General features: G+C 42.1%; 1 protein-coding gene across 1 annotated transcript in view; it reads left to right on the top strand.

Annotated features, from left to right (window-relative positions):
- Nucleotides 1-5498: 5498 nt before the first annotated feature.
- LOC136856721 (esterase FE4) overlaps nucleotides 5499-17845 on the top strand; it is a 52278-nt gene continuing 39931 nt past the window's right edge. The window contains exon 1 of the mRNA XM_067134790.2: nucleotides 5499-5610. The gene's annotated coding sequence lies outside the window, so the exon portion shown is untranslated. The remainder of the gene's footprint in view (nucleotides 5611-17845) is intronic.

The raw sequence follows: 17845 nt of genomic DNA, 5'->3' as shown, positions 1-17845 counted from the left end.
TTCACTTACTTTTGTCAATAGAATTGAGAAACTATATCTGGCGGGTTTAAACCCACGATCGTCAGTTCAGCAGGCCGACACTTTACCACTAATTCACAGAGGTACAGCAGTCGAATTTTTAAAGAACAGAAATAAGTCAATTCGGCACTCCATGTGGAACGATGTCGGCGTTTAAAAAATCTCTGCTGACACATTCTGTGTTTCCCCAACATCATTAATTGAAAGCCAGTCATTGATAGAACAATAGAGATTCCGCTTACTTTGTCATCTGGAAGAGTAAGCCAGGGCGTCGAAATTGACGCGCAGAAAGCCCAAATGGCGTCAAGTTAAAATACACATTGTAGCTGAGGACACATTATTATTATTGTAATTATTATTATAATAATTATTATTATTATTGTGCCGCCTCTGTGGTGTAGTGGTTAGCGTGATTGGCTGCCACCCCCGGAGGTCCGGGTTCGATTCCCGGCTCTGCCACCCCCGGAGGTCCGGGTTCGATTCCCGGCTCTGCCACGAAATTTGAAAAGTGGTACGAGGGCTGGAACGGGGTCCACTCAGCCTCGGGAGGTCAACTGAGTAGAGGTGGGTTCGATTCCCACCTCAGCCATCCTGGTTTTCCGTGGTTTCCCACTTCTCCTCCAGGCGAATGCCGGGATGGTACCTAACTTAAGGCCACGGCCGCTTCCTTCCCTCTTCCTTGCCTATCCCATCCAGTCTTCCCATCCCTCCCCAAGGCCCCTGTTCAGCATAGCAGGTGAGGCCGCCTCGGCGAGGTACTGGTCATACTCCCCAGTTGTATCCCCCGACCAAGAGTCTGAAGCTTCAGGACACTGCCCTTGAGGCGGTAGAGGCGGGATCCCTCGCTAAGTCCGAGGGAAAAACCGAACCTGGAGGGTAAACAGATACAGATGATGATTATTATTATTATTATTATTATTATTATTATTATTATTATTATTATTTATTATTATTATGTATGTGTATGTTGGTTATTCAGCCCGAACGCTGGTTTGATCCTCTACAACTCCAGCAACAGCTGTCATAGATAGCCTAGGTGTCACTGAAGAGGCATACTAGGGAAATGAGGAGTGAGGTAGTTTCCCGTTGCTTTCTTCACTGAGCCAGAAGTTGCTATTACATATCAGTCTGCCAAGCCCAATGAAATGCATGCCCCAACTGATCCTATGAGCGATATTTTCACACCATTCATGTCAGGGACTGGCTGCATACGGAATGGCATTACTAGCATCGCTCATACCTCGGTCACTTTCATATTGTCAAAGCCAAGGATGAGACTGAGACAGGTCAATAAAAGTAACAAATTTATTCTAGCCCATACCAGAAGACATAGTGCACTGTAAACACTATATACTACCATCAAATGCATTATTATTATTATTATTATTATTATTATTATTATTATTATTATTATTATTATTATTATTATTATTATTATTATTAAAAGATAAAGGCTTGGTTCGGAATAAACTTGATGGATGAAGCTGTAGGTATAAACAAGTTCCGTTGGTGAGGTCATATGAGGCGAATGGAGGAGGACAAGTTAGCTAGGAGAATAATGGATTTGGCCATAGAGGGTGAGAGAAGGAGAGGGAGGACCAAGGTGACGATGGTTAGAATAGTTTTTTTTTTGCTAGTGGCTTTACGTCGCACCAGTACAGATAAGTCTTATGGCGACGATGGGATAGGAAAGGGCTAAGAATTGGAAGGAAATGGCCGTGGCCTTAATTAAGGTACAGCACCAGAATTTGCCTGGTGTGAAAATGGGAAACCACGGAAGACCATTTTCAGGGCTGCCGACAGTGGGATTCGAACCCACTATCTCCCGGATGCAAGCTCACAGCTGCGCGGCCCTAACCGCACGGCCAACTCGCCCGGTGAGACTACATTTTTAATAGTTTAAATATACGAGGTGTGGATCTAAATGAAGCTGTAGTATTGTGGAGGCGCTTGGTTAAATCGCTGCGTAGCCTAGGTGGTAAAGGCGTGCTTGGTTGGATTCCCCGTCAAGAAGTCTAGAAATATAGTCACCCATTCAGTCACACTTTTGTCTAGTTCAATTGCACACATTTTTGCCAGTAGTCTCCCATGATCAACTCTATCAAATGACTTCGATAGTTCAATCGCGATACAGTCCATTTGACCTCCTGAATCCAAAATATCTGCTATATGTTGCTGGAATCCTACAAGTTCAGCTTCAGTGGAACTACCATACTATGTGAATGAGAACCTACCACCTGTTTTCCAGTCATTGACCGGATCAGGGATGTAATGAATGAATCATATATAGGTTATTAGTACGATGGGGTCGCCACTCCCAAAGTGATTTAGTAATGACTGATAGATAGATGCTATGAAATGAGAATGGAGAGTGAAAGATGACAGGAAAAACCGGAGTACCCGGAGAAAAACCTGTCCCGCCTTCGCTTTGTCCAGCATAAATCTCACATGGAGTGACCGGGATTTGAACCACGGTATCCAGCGGTGAGAGGCCGACGCGCTGCCATCTGAGCCACGGAGGCTCATATGTAAATATCTTAAATAATATCTCGTCTTAGGATAGGTCTAGGGAAAAAGAGAAGAGGTTTACCACTTCTGGAGCGACTCTTGGTCTGAAGTTCATTTAGCCTATATAAAAAGTGAATACAAATGGGCAAAGGCGGCAAAGCATAGAGCTAACTATTCTATCCCGCTTAGTGTCGAGGTTATGAATGGTGAAAGCCTTTAACTTCTACTACTCCAAGGGCCTTTAATACCTGTATGGAGATGGCTTTGCTTTGTTAACTGCTTGCAGAATGAACGCTGAAAAGAGATCGCTGGATCAGCTCTTGAACTCTTCGCACGTCTCAGAACTCCCCTTACTCCTTAATTTTTTTGTCGGCCGGGTGGCTCAGCATCTCTACTCCAGCTACTTCGCCGACTTCAAAAAAGCAAATTGGCTGACGCCTTGTTGGAAGTTAGCCACCCCTATACCTACTCTTTTCTCCTCACCATGACAACCACTACCACTCCTACCACAACAACAACAACCACCACGACCTGCGCACTTCGCATTCCCTACCTTCCTGTCACTACGATTACGTACTCCCATTCTTCCCCTATTCCGACTACGACCCTTCCTCTGCCGCCATACCCTGATCCGCCCAGTTACCTGTACATCCCTCCCCGCTACTTCAACCGTTCGACCATCGCTGAAGAAACCTCTGCTACGACACCAGTCATACAGCCTTCACCTCCAGCAGACACCGTGTGCCATTCAACATCACCACTGCCAGATCGCACCACTATGCATAGTTGTGTCTTACGCGGTGTGGATCCTGACATCTCAGATCGAGAGGTTATCCAAGAACTTAATCTCGAAGGCATTCCTGTGCGTCGTGCCTTCCGAATTTGGAACAACTCCGGACCAACCTATCTCGTCCGTCTCCACCTGCCTACGGAAGAAGCAGTCCAACGTCTTCTTACCAGCGGGGCACGTATCTACGGTCGTCAACATCAAGTGGAACCTTCACGCTCCCCTCCTAGAACTTTCAACAGCCCACGTCTTCGACCCCGGCCAGCCCCCTCATATCGAACTCCCTCGCACGTTCGTCCACCAACTCAATTCTCCTTCTCACCACCCTTAACAACCGACCTTCTCAGACTTCTCATCACCTCCTTGTACAATGTCTCCGCAACCTTACACCTACTAACCTTTCATGGCAGCCCTAGTACTCTTCTCTGAATTTTCACCCGTTACACACATCCCTGGTATTTAAATAACATCCGTGCACACCTCCTCAACCATTCATTCCACTTACCATCCTCCTTACAATATTGGTCCTTCCCCAACTCCTTCAACATCTCCGGCCCGGGAGACAGCGACACTGTCTAGGGGCCCGCCTCGCCCGAAGGGCGGGGAATGAAACACGTTGCAGCAGCAGCTGAAAAGAGCAACATTCCATTATATTATTCATCATCATCATCATCATCTGTTTACCCTCCAGGTTCGGCTTTTCCCTCGGACTCGGCGAGGGATCCCACCTCTACCGCCTCAAGGGCAGTGTCCTGGAGCTTCAGACTCTTGGTCGAGGGATACAACTGGGGAGAATGACCAGTACCTCTCCCAGGCGGCCTCACCTGCTAAGGTGAACAGGGGCCTTGTGGAGGGATGGGAAGATTGGAAGGGATAGGCAAGGAGGAGGGAAGGAAGCGGCCGTGGCCTTAAGATAGGTACCATCCCGGCATTCGCCTGGAGGAGAAGTGGGAAACCACGGAAAACCACTTCCAGGATGGCTGAGGTGGGAATCGAACCCACCTCTACTCAGTTGACCTCACGAGGCTGAGTGGACCCCGTTCCAGCCCTCGTACCACTTTTCAAATTTCGTGGCAGAGCCGGGAATCGAACCCGGGCCTCCGGGGGTGTCAGCTAATCACGCTAACCACTACACCACAGAGGCGGACCCATTATATTATTATTATTTAAAAAAATGCTGTTTGTTCGTGGCGTCGGCCTAGAAAGATCTTTTGCTCCTACTTGCACCTTATGTGAGGAACCTGCGTGTATTATGTAAATGGCGGTAGTGTAACATTAAGGACGACAAAAACACCCAGTCCCCAGGCCAGGGATATTATTTACAATTAAAAACCCCTGACCCGGCCGAGAATCGAACCCCCGGACATATTATTATTATTATTATTATTATTATTATTATTATTATTATTATTATTATTATTATTATTATTATTATCATCATCACCATCTGTTTACCCTCCAGGTTCGGTTTTTCCCTCGGACTGAGCGAGGGATCCCACCTCTACCGCCTCAAGGGCAGTGTCCTGGAGCTACAACTGGGGAGTATGACCAGTACCTCGCCCAGGCGGCCTCACCTGCTATGCTGAACAGGGGCCTTGTGGAGGGATGGGAAGATTGGAAGGGATAGGCAAGGAAGAGGGAAGGAAGCGGCCGTGGCCTTAAGTTAGGTACCATCCCGGCATTCGCCTGGAGGAGAAGTGGGAAACCACGGAAAACCACTTCCAGGATGGCTGAGGTGGGAATCGAACCCACCTCTACTCAGTTGACCTCCCGAGGCTGAGTGGACCCCGTTCCAGCCCTCGTACCACTTTTCAAATTTTGTGGCAGAGCCGGGAATCGAACCCGGGCCTCCGGGGGTGGCAGCTAATCACGCTAACCACTACACCACAGAGGCGGTCATTATTATTATTATTATTATTATTATTATTATTATTATTATTATTATAAGTAACATGCCACTTTGACTTCAAAACACCTTTCTTTCAACGACAGGTTGATTGCCAGTGGTTTCCCGGAAAGTAACTCTCCTTGGGAATCCCGGCTGATGCATATCAAATCATTGTGGTTTGTTTGTTCATGCTTGCCACAGAGTATTTCCTGGAATAATTCTGCTCCCTGAAAACATGTTATCATAGTAACTCACGGCTTTGCTCGATAGGCCATATAAGCAAGTGCTGTTGGCTGGGTGAGTCAGTGCTCGAGCTCAAGGAGACCAGGTTGTGTGACTATAACTTGTGTTGTTCAAATGATGTCCTTCGGCTTGGGATTCAACTGACACTGAATGAAAACACGGTACTGTGAGTATTAATTATTATTTCCTACCTGTTGTGTATCAGACGTTGTCGGGCTACCTTTTTTAATATAACAGAAGTTCTGTAATGTAGCGTTCATGCGTGGGGATAGAAGAGGCAGAGCATTAGAGGTGTGAGAAACGGTTATTTTTGTGTAACTGCTACATCTGTCACTGTTACAATAAAGTAACTGTGAAAAGCAACAGTTAAAAGTAACGTCCAACGTTACTCGCATTTTATTGGTTACGCCTTCAAGCTTGTCTGTGCTGCGAAGTCCCATTCATTCAAGCGCACATGCGCGCACACATCAGTACACTGTTCAAAGTCGGTGCAGCAAAACACGCATTCCTATTTGCAGTAACGTTAACGAGAGGCAGACAACTGATGCCCCCCTGTGGGTGGGGGTGGTAGAATAACACCCACGGTATTCCCTGCCCGTCGTAAGGGGCGTTGGTTGGCGACCACGGGGCCTTAGGTGAGTCCTGGCATTGCTTCCACTTACGTGAGGCTCCTCACTTTCATCTACCCTATCCGACCTCTCTTGGTCAACTCTTGTTCTTTTCCGACCCCGACGGTATTACGTATAGAGATCTAGGGAGTCATTCATTTTCACGCCCTTCGTGGCCCTTGTCTTTCTTTGGCCGATACCTTCATTTTTCGAAGTGTCGGACCCTTCCATGTTTTCCCTCTGATTAGTGTTATATAGAGGATGGTTGCGTAGTTGTACTTCCTCTTAAAACAATAATCACCACCACCATCACCACCAGACAACTGGTGAAATGAGAAGACAGCATAGCGTCTTTTCTGAAATCTAGAGGAGTTTGATAATGCCCCAATCAAGGATAGAAAAATAGAAAACATGATTTTTCTACCAAACCTCGACACAAACCGGTACAAGATAATTTATTAAGTAAATTGAAGTAATGTTATGTTATCTTAACATCAATATGGAAAGTTAGCATACTAATTTATTTATGGCACAAGAAAAAATTATACGGATGAAACCTATAATAATATTATAATGTAGATATCCCTGCGCGATATCTGAGTCAACGATTACCCCTGAGCAGCTGAATATGTCATAACAGTTTACACGTTAATTATCAGATGACAGCATCAACGTAAACAAATACACTATAGAATATATTATACACTACACACTACAGTGTATTTGACTTAAAGCAATCTCCTACGAAAGCACCCTCACTTGGAAGAAATGCATACAATCCGAACTCTGAAGGTCACATTCTGTGTCTGTAACCTGCTACTAGTAACAGTTACCACTTCCCAGTTACTGTTTTGACTAGTACGTTATTCTGTTGCCGTTACTCGGTAATCTGATATTTTTGTCCTCGGTACATTTGTAACAGTCACAGGCTGTAACTGTGACAAAGTAACTGCTACGTTATTTTTCAGCCATCTCTACAGAGCACACTTCCATTAACAGCAAGAGTCAGTCAGCGTAAAATTATATATACAAATATTATAACTGTCTGTTTACTTTACCTTTTTTCTTCATACGGCATGCCGTAGTCACCAGCTAAATGGTGGCCGGGCTAAGTGGCTCAGACGGTTCAGGCGCTGGCCTTCAGACCCCAACTTGGCAGGTTCGATCCTTGCTCAGTCCGGTGGTATTTGAAAGTGCTCAAAATATGCCAGCCTCGTGTCGGTAGATTTACTGGCACGTAAAAGATCTCCTGCGTGACTAAATCCGGCACATCGGCGTCTCCGAAAACCGGAAAAAGTAGTTAGTGGGGCGTAAAACAAGTAACATTATTATGATTATTATTATTGACTAAAATGGGGCAAGAGGACATGTGCCCCAAGAAACTCATCGCAGGGGGCAATGCCCCACAACAAAAGAAATTTATTACAGTGAAGTTGTTTCAAGCTGCGAATTGTGTTAACTAATAATTTCTTATTACTCTATCTTGTTTGTAGCGTTTTGCATTGTTATTACAGATGAGCGACAACATCAAAGAAGCCACTGCGGTGGTCTTGTTTGACAAGACAATACAAGCTGCGTAAGGCTATGTACGCTGTCGACAGTATGTGGCACTGAAATCATGTTCCAATTGTTTATGCTTGTGATTACGGCAAAAGGAAAAAAAACCACTTCCAGGATGGCTGAGGGGGGAATCGAACCCCCTACTCAGTTGACCTTCCGAGGCTGAGTGGACTCCGTTCCAGCCCTCGTACCACTTTTCAAATTTCGTGGCAGAGCAGGGAATCGAACCCGGGCCTCTGGAGGTGGCAGCTAATCACACAAACCACTACACCATAGGCGGACCCCATGGATATTCAGTAATGTTTATAACCACGAGAATATTGTCCTCAAGGGAATTCACGTAACTCGCCACCTACTACTCACGCTTGCTTTAAAAATGATGAATTAGGTATAAAAATGTCGAAAATAGGTTCAGTTCAGTCTGTGTTAGTTAGTGTCGGTATTACAGTTTAGGGATAGTCGTATTGTGCCCCAGGCAATATACACTGACTGACTGAGCAAATGCAACACCAAGAAGGAGTGGTCAGAACTTTATGCCAATTGCAGGGTAGACTGACGTCACTGAGGTATGCTCATGATGTGAAATGCGCCGCTGTGCTGCGCACGTAGCGAACGATAAATGGGACACGGCGTTGGCGAATGGCCCACTTCGTACCGTGATTTCTCAGCCGACAGTCATTGTAGAACGTGTTGTCGTGTGCCACAGGACACGTGTATAGCTAAGAATGCCAGACCGCCGTCAACGGAGGCATTTCCAGCAGACAGACGACTTTACAAGGGGTATGGTGATCGGGCTGAGAAGGGCAGGTTGGTCGCTTCGTCAAATCGCAGCCGATACACGTAGGGATGTGTCCACGGTGCAGTGCCTGTGGCGAAGATGGTTGGCGCAGGGACAAGTGGCACGTGCGAGGGATCCAGGCGCAGCCCGAGTGACGTCAGCACGCGAGGATCGGCGCATCCGCCGCCAAGCGGTGGCAGCCCCGCACGCCACGTCAACCGCCATTCTTCAGCATGTGCAAGACACCCTGGCTGTTCCAATATCGACCAGAACAATTTCCCGTCGATTGGTTGAAGGAGGCCTGCACTCCCGGCGTCCGCTCAGAAGACTACCATTGACTCCACAGCATAGACGTGCACGCCTGGCATGGTGCCGGGCTAGAGCGACTTGGATGAGGGAATGGTGGAACGTCGTGTTCTCCGATGAGTCACGCTTCTGTTCTGTCAGTGATAGTCACCGCAGACGAGTGTGGCGTCGGCGTGGAGAAAGGTCAAATCCGGCAGTAACTGTGGAGCGCCCTACCGCTAGACAACGCGGCATCATGGTTTGGGGCGCTATTGCGTATGATTCCACGTCACCTCTAGTGCGTATTCAAGGCACGTTAAATGCCCACCGCTACGTGCAGCATGTGCTGCGGCCGGTGGCACTCCCGTACCTTCAGGGGCTGCCCAATGCTCTGTTTCAGCAGGATAATGCCCGCCCACACACTGCTCGCATCTCCCAACAGGCTCTACGAGGTGTACAGATGCTTCCGTGGCCAGCGTACTCTCCGGATCTCTCACCAATCGAACACGTGTGGGATCTCATTGGACGCCGTTTGCAAACTCTGCCCCAGCCTCGTACGGACGACCAACTGTGGCAAATGGTTGACAGAGAATGGAGAACCATCCCTCAGGACACCATCCGCACTCTTATTGACTCTGTACCTCGACGTGTTTCTGCGTGCATCGCCGCTCGCGGTGGTCCTACATCCTACTGAGTCGATGCCGTGCGCATTGTGTAACCTGCATATCGGTTTGAAATAAACATCAATTATTCATCCGTGCCGTCTGTTTTTTCTCCAACTTTCATCCGTTTCGAACCACTCCTCCTTGGTGTTGCATTGTCACTGTCAGTCAGTGTATTATACGTTACGTAGAACATATTTTCTAACTTTCTTATGTTTCATATGTTTCGTAAGGGAAACATTCCAGATGATTACAATTTTCACAAACTGCCGAAAATCTTCAAAAATACTAGTTATATCTAAAACGAATGTACAACAAATGTTACAGCAAATGCCATTTGCAATTTTTTTTATCCAGTATAACAGCCATAATATAGGAATATCATGAATTTAGATTCCTATTACTATACCCATCAACAGAAAACATTGTTCACATGGAAATATTAGTCAATCATTATGGTATTGTAATAGTTGCTGAATAACGCTAGAAGTTTACATTACCCTCTTAAGGTCACCAAGTTAAATTTTCTAGTAGCTTATATAGCTATATTGAGGGCTGCCGACAGTGGGGTTTGAACCCACTATCTTCCGAATGCAAGCTGATAGCTACGTGACCCAAACAGCGCAACCACTCGGTCATATCAGTCTTCCAACCCCAGTGAAATGTACACTGATCAACTCGACATATTATACTTTCACACCATTCATGATATGGACTGCCTGTATGGTTTTCTGTAGTTTACCATTTACACCACCAGGGTAATACTGGGGCTCTACCTTAAAAATAGTCCACGGCCACTTCCTTCTCACTCTTAGCCCTTTTCTATCCCATTGTCATAAGAACTATCTGTGTCTGTGCGACATAAAACAAATTGTAAAAAGCCTTGTATGTAATAATACATTCTGTCTCATTGAGAAAAGAAACAAGACATTAGCGCAGTTTTAATTTCTCCACTACTCCTTTTCAGTGAAATTTTAAGGAGAACTGTTATGTTTGCTTTAATAATATTATTACTAACTGTAGTACCCGACGTTGCTCGGATAGTTTTTGAATGTTTGTTTACCTTCAAGATTTGTATTACCAGTTAGCTGTCTGTGAAGTGAATTTTTATAGCATTCCTTTTTGAGATGTTCATTGATATTTTACTGTCCATTATGTCATTTTATAGTTATTTAGATGTGTATGATTTCAAGTTTTAGGTTATTTAATTTTTGAGTAAAACGTTGTCCTTGTGGAAGCTCGAATTTTCTGGGAAGTATTTGATCCTTTCAAAAAAAGAATAAGTGTGAACTATACAGTATGTATTTACCCGTCGCGCTAGAGATAAGATGTAAACGATTTCAGCCGTCATTGAGACTGTCACCAATCATCCTTGTGACCCCAAAAGCAGTGAATTCAACACTAATCTCGGTCGGTTTAGACTATTTACTTTTAAGCTCCTCTCAGCCCCGTCTCAATGGAGGCTGATCGTGCACTGATTACACGGTATACAGAGCGTCAAAATTATTATCAGCGACACACAAACAATGGATTCGACACTGTTTTCGATTAGTTCTACAACTCACCCGTAGGAGTGCTAGGGTTGTCATATCTCCACGCAGACTGTCTCCTGATATTAAGCCATAGCCATACGTATACCAAGTTTGGTTGAAATCACTACCGTAGTCCCGAAAAGTATGGGTTCAACACTACTCGTTTTTAGTTATAATTATATTGACAATATCATATGTTTTCTAAGATTTGATAGAAGTTTATCATAACCTAGCTTTATTTCAAGTGCAAATTATTTATTGTACAGTTGGTGAAGTGAATTTGCGGGAATGTGCCGTGTGGTTGTGGAATATTGGAAGTAGAAGGTGCATTGATGTTAATATATTTGTCCGACATGTTTGATTTTGGAAACAAGTGTGAAGCTAGTGCGTTGAGTGCAGGTGCGATGCTATCCTCATCTAATTGGTCAAACAGTTTTATCATTATGAAAATCTGAATTGGTAGAGAATCTGTATCATAATGAAAATCTGAACTCCGATTTACGGAAAACCTGTATCATAATGAAACTTGAACTGTAATGAGCCCCATTAAGATTCAGTTTCCTGGTATATAATATTTATATTTCGGCATCGTCGAGCAAAAGAAATATTACGACACGCTTGGTGTTTACCCGATAAAAAGTTAAAACTCATTCAAAGACTACCCAGTACAAAACCGTTTCTTTGCCATTTGCCAGAGTAAGACTGGACGTCGAAATTAATACAAAGGAAGCCCAAAAGGCGTCAGATGAAAATCCCTCTTGTGACCATATTATTATCTATCTATATAATAATAAAATTGGTAGAATAAAGCGTTATCCGGTATTTGCTTAGCTTTCCCTCAGTTACTATGGATTTCAAAAGACACAGGAGTGCATCGAGCAGATCGCGAGGGGGAACTCTGCATTCGGGAGGCGAATACAGTACTTCAAACCGCGTGGTTTTCTATTCTCACATCCAGGAAAATGTGAGGACGTTCCTACTTATAGACCACGGCCGATCTTTTTCTTTCGCGCTTAACTGCACCACAAATCACCATACATCTCCTGGCTAGAGAGAGGGGGCTACCGTCTGAGTGGCCACCATACCACTTCAGGTTGCGGAAAAAAAATAACAGGAGTGTTACTCAGACAGCAGTATTTTAAAGTACTATAAACACCCGACACGGAGTTGTTGAATTGAATCACACACAAATACCACCGCCCTCAGCTGGAATCGAGCCTGCTATCTTGAGAACAAGAGGAGAACGACTAACCGACTCCACCATTAGAGGAGGAAATAGTCTAAAAAATAGAGCAAAAACTGTTTGTGTTAGATCAGAATGGTTGCATCAATTTGGTAGAGAGGTCAGTTAACACATCTTTATGGTAACAGGCACTTTTCCTAAAATAATGTTTTCGTACACACCAATAGCAATTTGTTGCTGCAAATTTTAAACATGATGTTTCCAAGGCATCGAATCCAATACAAATTAATAGCATGATCATCGCTGCACGCCTGCTGTTCTTACATAGGCTGTCAACAGCATGACGAAATGAGTAATTCTGGACTGGAATCCGGCAGTTTCATTGTTTGTGCTGATAAAAGTCTATATTAATAATATACACGTTTATTTATAGACTAGCAAGATACCCGTGCTTCGCTACGGTATTATACTGAAATTTATAATTGAATGCTTATTGTCTTAGATATATAATCCGCTGAAATTCGCGATCTGACTCGTTTTCTGCGAAAATCCACCAAAATTCCCGATCTGACCCGTTTTCTATTAGATTACGGCACGTTTCCTCCCATTTTTCAATCTTCCTTTCCAGCAATCGATTTCGTACTTCCCGGGCTAGGCTCAGGTATTCCTCCCGGTCAGTTGGGTCCGTAAATCTTTGCCATCTTTTCCTATAACTTTTTTAGTATGGATAAATCCTTCAGGAGATCCGGCGTGGTGTCATATTGGGTGCCTTGGCGGCACTGAACCCGCGGCCGGACTGCATTCTTAGTCATTACCCGTCCAGGAGCCGTTTCCAGCGCGGTCCGCACATTTGACGACGGTCCGGAACATTATTACTATTATTATTATTATTATTATTATTACTATTATGTGTTGCTGGAATGGCTGATGACAGGGAAAACCGGAGTATCCGGAGAAAAACCTGTCCCGCCTCCGTTTTGTCCAGCACGAATGTCACATGGAGTGACCGGGATTTGAACCACGGAACCCAGCTGTGAGAGGCCGGCGCGCTGCCGCCTGAGCAACGGAGGATCCTTATAAAAACATTAAGAACAGTAAAATCAATTGGTCTCACCTCCTTCTACACCCCACCGCCGTTAAGTTTATTTACCGCCACTCTCCCCCCCCAAAAAAAAATATTAAAAGAAGGTTTGTTTCTTTATGTTTAAGGGAGATTCTAAACACCAATGTTCACGTCTATTAAACTCAGTTTTGAGATATAAGTATCTCCATAAAAATAATTTACTTTTTTCACTTCATTTCACACTACCCCCCCCCCCCCTAAGTGAATTTTCCCGCAAAAAATAGTTGTTTCTTTAATAGTAAAGGATCTTCTAAATACCAATTATCACGACTCTAACTTCTTCAGTTTTTGATTTATGTGTCCTCATGAAAGGAATTCAACTCCTTTACACTCCCGCCCTCCAAGATGGTTTCCCCCCAAAACGCGTTTTTTTTTTTTTTGTTTTTAAAGGAGATCCAAATACGAATTTTCACGTCTGTAACAACTTTACTTTATATTAGATGTATGTATTCTCATACAATTAAGTCAATTTTTCAATTCTTTCACCCCCCCCCCCTTCGTTGGATTTTCCGTGAATGAGTGTTTCTTTACTTTTAAAGCAGATTGCAAATATCAAATTTCACGTCTGTAACATCTTCATTTTTGAGATATCAGTAGCCTAATTAAAAGAATTCAACACCATTTTCAGTCACCTTTACACCCCCCCCCCGCTCCACCCTAGTGGTATTTCAGAAAACTAAAAATACACGTTTATTTATGTTTAATACAGATAAAAATACCATTTTCCACTTCTGTAACATGTTAAGTTTTTTAGATATAGTCTACTGTAAACATTCTCATTTTAAAATTTCACCCCTTTGGAGTTCCCCTTAAGTGGAGTTTCCAAAAACAAATCACCTATGTTTCTTTACATTTACAGGAGATTTCAAACACCCACTTTTTATGTCTGTAACATTTTACGTTTCAAGATATTCTGTAGATATAGTCTTTCAAAAAATTCACCCCAATTTGTCACTCCTGTTTAACCACCATTAATTGGATTTTCCAAAAACTAAAAAATACGTGTTTCTTCATTTTTAAAGGAGATCCCGTATACAAATTTTCAGTTCTGTAATATCTTTCGTTTCTGAGATATATGTATCCTCATTAAAGGCATTCAACAAATTTTTCAGCCTTTTACACCCCTCCCATTGGGATTTAGAGGAAACAAAAAGTATGTGTTCCTTTATTTTTAGAGGAGATTCTAATTACCAATTTTTACATCTGTAAATTTTAAAGTTTTAAGACGTAGACACACTCATTTTAAAAATTCAGCCCCCCTCCTTTTCACCCCCCAATATTTGCATTTTCCAAAAACGAAAAAATGCGTGTTTCTTTACTTTTAAAGTAGATCCCAAATACCAATTTTCAGGTCTGTAATATCTTCAGGTTCTGAAATATAAGTAGCCTCATTAAAGGCATTCAACCCATTATTCACCCTTTTACACCCTTCCTATTGGAATTTTCCAAAAACAAAAGAATACGTGTTTCCTTATTTTTTAAGGAGATTCTAAATACCAATTTTTACGTCTATAAACTTTAAAAGTTTTGAGATATAGATACACTCATGTTAAAAAATCACCCCCTTTTCACCCCCCCATTAATTGGATTTTCCAAAAACAAAAAATACCTGTTTCTTTATTTTTAATGGACATCCCAAACACAAATTTTCAGGTCTGTAATATCTTCAGGTTCTGAAATATAAGTAGCCTCATTAAAGGCATTCAACCAATTATTCACCCTTTTACACCCTTCCTATTGGAATTTTCCGAAAACAAAATACACGTGTTTCTTTATTTTTAAAGGAGATTCTAAATTACAATTTTCACATCTATAACCTTTAAAAGTTCTGAGATATAGATACACTCATTTTAAAATATTACCCCCTTTTCACCCCCCTTAATTGGATTTTCCAGAAAAAGAAAACACGTGTTTCTTTATTTTTAAAGGAAATCCCAAACACCAATTTTCAGGTCTGTAATATCTTCAGTTTCTGAGATATAAGTTGCCTCATTAAAGGCATTCAACCCCTTTTTCACCCCTTTTCACTCCTCCTATTGCGATTTTCCGGAAACAAAAAGGACGTGTTTCTTTATTTTTAATAAAGATTATAAATACCAAATTTTACATCTGCAAACTTTAAAAGTTTGGAAATACAGATTCACTCATTTAAAAAATTCACCCCCTTTTCACCCTCCCATTAATTGGATTTTCCAAAAACAAAAAAATACGTGTTTCTTTATTTTTAAAAGAGATCAAAAGTACAAATTTTCAGGTCTGTAATATCTTCTGTTTCTGAGATATAAGTACCTGTATCCTGAAAAAGGCATTCAACCCATTTTCACCCTTTTCACCCCTCCTATTGGGATTTTCTGAAAACAAAAAAATACGTATTTCCTTATTTTTAAAGAAGATTCTAAATACCAATTTTTACATCTGTAAACTTTTAAAGTTTTGAGATATAGATACACTCATTTTAAAATTTCACCCCCCTTTTCACCCTTTTAGCGACGGAATATCCAAAAATCCTCTCTTAGCGAGCACCTACATCTTAATATGAATGTATCCCCAAAATTTCATTTCTTTATGTCCAGTAGTTTTGGCTCGGCGATGATGAATCAGTCAGTCAGTCAGGACAAGTTATTTTATATATATAGACTAGCAAGATACCCGTGCTTCGCTACGGTATTATACTGAAATTTATAATTGAATGCTTATTGTTTTAGATATATAATCCGCCGAAATTCGTGATCTGACTCGTTTTCGGCGAGAATCCACCAAAATTCCCGATCTGACTCGTTTTTATTAGATTACGGCATGTTTCCTCCCATTTTCAATCTTCCTTTCCAGCAATCGATTTCGTACTACCCGGGCTAGGCTCAGGTATTCCTCCCGGTCAGTTGGGTCCCTAAATCTTTGCCATATTTTCCTATAATCATTTTTAATATGGATAAAATCCTTCAGGAGAACCGGCGTGGTGTCATATTGGGTGCCTTGGCGGCACTAAACCCACGGCCGGACTGCATTCTTAGTCATTACCCGTCCAGGAGCCGTTTCCAGCGCAGCCCGCACAACTGACGACAGTCCGGAGCATTATTATTATTATTATTATTATTATTATGTGTTGCTGTAATGGCTGATGACAGGGAAAACCGGAGTATCCGGAGAAAAACCTGTCCCGCCTCCGTTTTGTCCAGCACGAATGACACATGTAGTGACCGGGATTTGAACCACGGAACCCAGCTGTGAGAGGCCGGCGCGCTGCCGCCTGAGCAACGGAGGATCCTTATAAGTACATTAAGAGCAGTAAAATCAATTGGTCTCACATCCTTCTACACCCCACCACCGTTAAGTTTATTTACCGCCACCCACTAAACCCCCCCCCAAAAAAAAATTAAAATAAGGCTTGTTTCTTTATGTTTAAAGGAGATTCCAAACACCAATGTTCACGTCTATTACCTTCAGTTTTGAGATATAAGTATCCCCATAAGAATTATTGATTTTTTCACTTCATTTCACACTACCCCCTCCCCCCCACTAAGTGAATATTCCCGCAAAAATTACTTGTTTCTTTAATAGTAAAGGATCTTCTAAATACCAATTATCACGACTCTAACTTCTTCAGTTTTTGATTTATGTGTCCTCATAAAAGGAATTCAACTCCTTTACACTCCCACCCTCCAAGATGGTTTCCTCCCAAAAACGCGTTTTCCTTTGTTTTTAAAGGAGATCCAAATACGAATTTTCACGTCTGTAACAGCTTTAGTTTTTATTAGATGTATGTATTCTCATACAATTAAGTCAACTAAATTTTCAATTATTTCACCCCCTCCCCCCTTCATTGGATTTTCCGAGAATACGTGTTCCTTTACTTTTAAAGCAGATTCCAAATATCAAATTTCACGTCTGTAACATCTTCATTTTTCAGATATCAGTAGCCTAATTAAAAGAATTCAACACCATTTTCAGTCACATTTACCCCCCTCCAACCAAGTGGCATTTCCGAGAACTAAAAATACACGTTTCTTTATGTTTAATAGAGATAAAAAATACCATTTTTAACTTCTGTAACATGCTAAGTTTTTTTAGATATACTGTAAAAATTCTCATTTTAAAATTTCTCCCCTTTTGAGTTCCCCTTAAGTGGAGTTTCCAAAAACAAATCACCTATGTTTCTTTACATTTACAGGAGATTCCAAACACCCACTTTTTACGTCTGTAACATTTTACGTTTCCAAGATATTCTGTAGATATAGTCTTTAAAAAATTAATTTGTCACTCCTGTTTAACCGCCATTAATTGGATTTTCCAAAAACTAAAAAATGCGTGTTTATTTATAAAGGAGATCCCATATACAAATTTTCAGTTCTGTAATATCTTTCGTTTCTGAGATATATGAATCCTCATTAAAGGCATTCAACCCATTTTTCACCCTTTTACAACCCCACCTATTGCGATTTACAGCAAACAAAAAAGAAATACGTGTTCCTTTATTTTTAGAGGAGATTCTAACTACCAACTTTTTTACATCTGTAAATTTTAAAGTTCTAAGATGTAGACACACTCATTTTAAAAATTCACCCCCCCCCTTTCACCCTCCAATATTTGGAATTTTCAAAAACGAAAAAATACATGTTTCTTTACTTTTAAAGTAGATCCCAAATACCAATTTTCAGGTCTGTAATATCTTC

The sequence above is a fragment of the Anabrus simplex genome, chromosome 1 (genome assembly GCF_040414725.1).
Source record: "Anabrus simplex isolate iqAnaSimp1 chromosome 1, ASM4041472v1, whole genome shotgun sequence".
NCBI classification, from domain to species: Eukaryota; Metazoa; Arthropoda; class Insecta; order Orthoptera; family Tettigoniidae; genus Anabrus; species Anabrus simplex.
The sequence above is the reverse complement of the archived record's forward strand: the minus strand, read 5'-3'. Positions and strand labels throughout refer to the sequence as shown.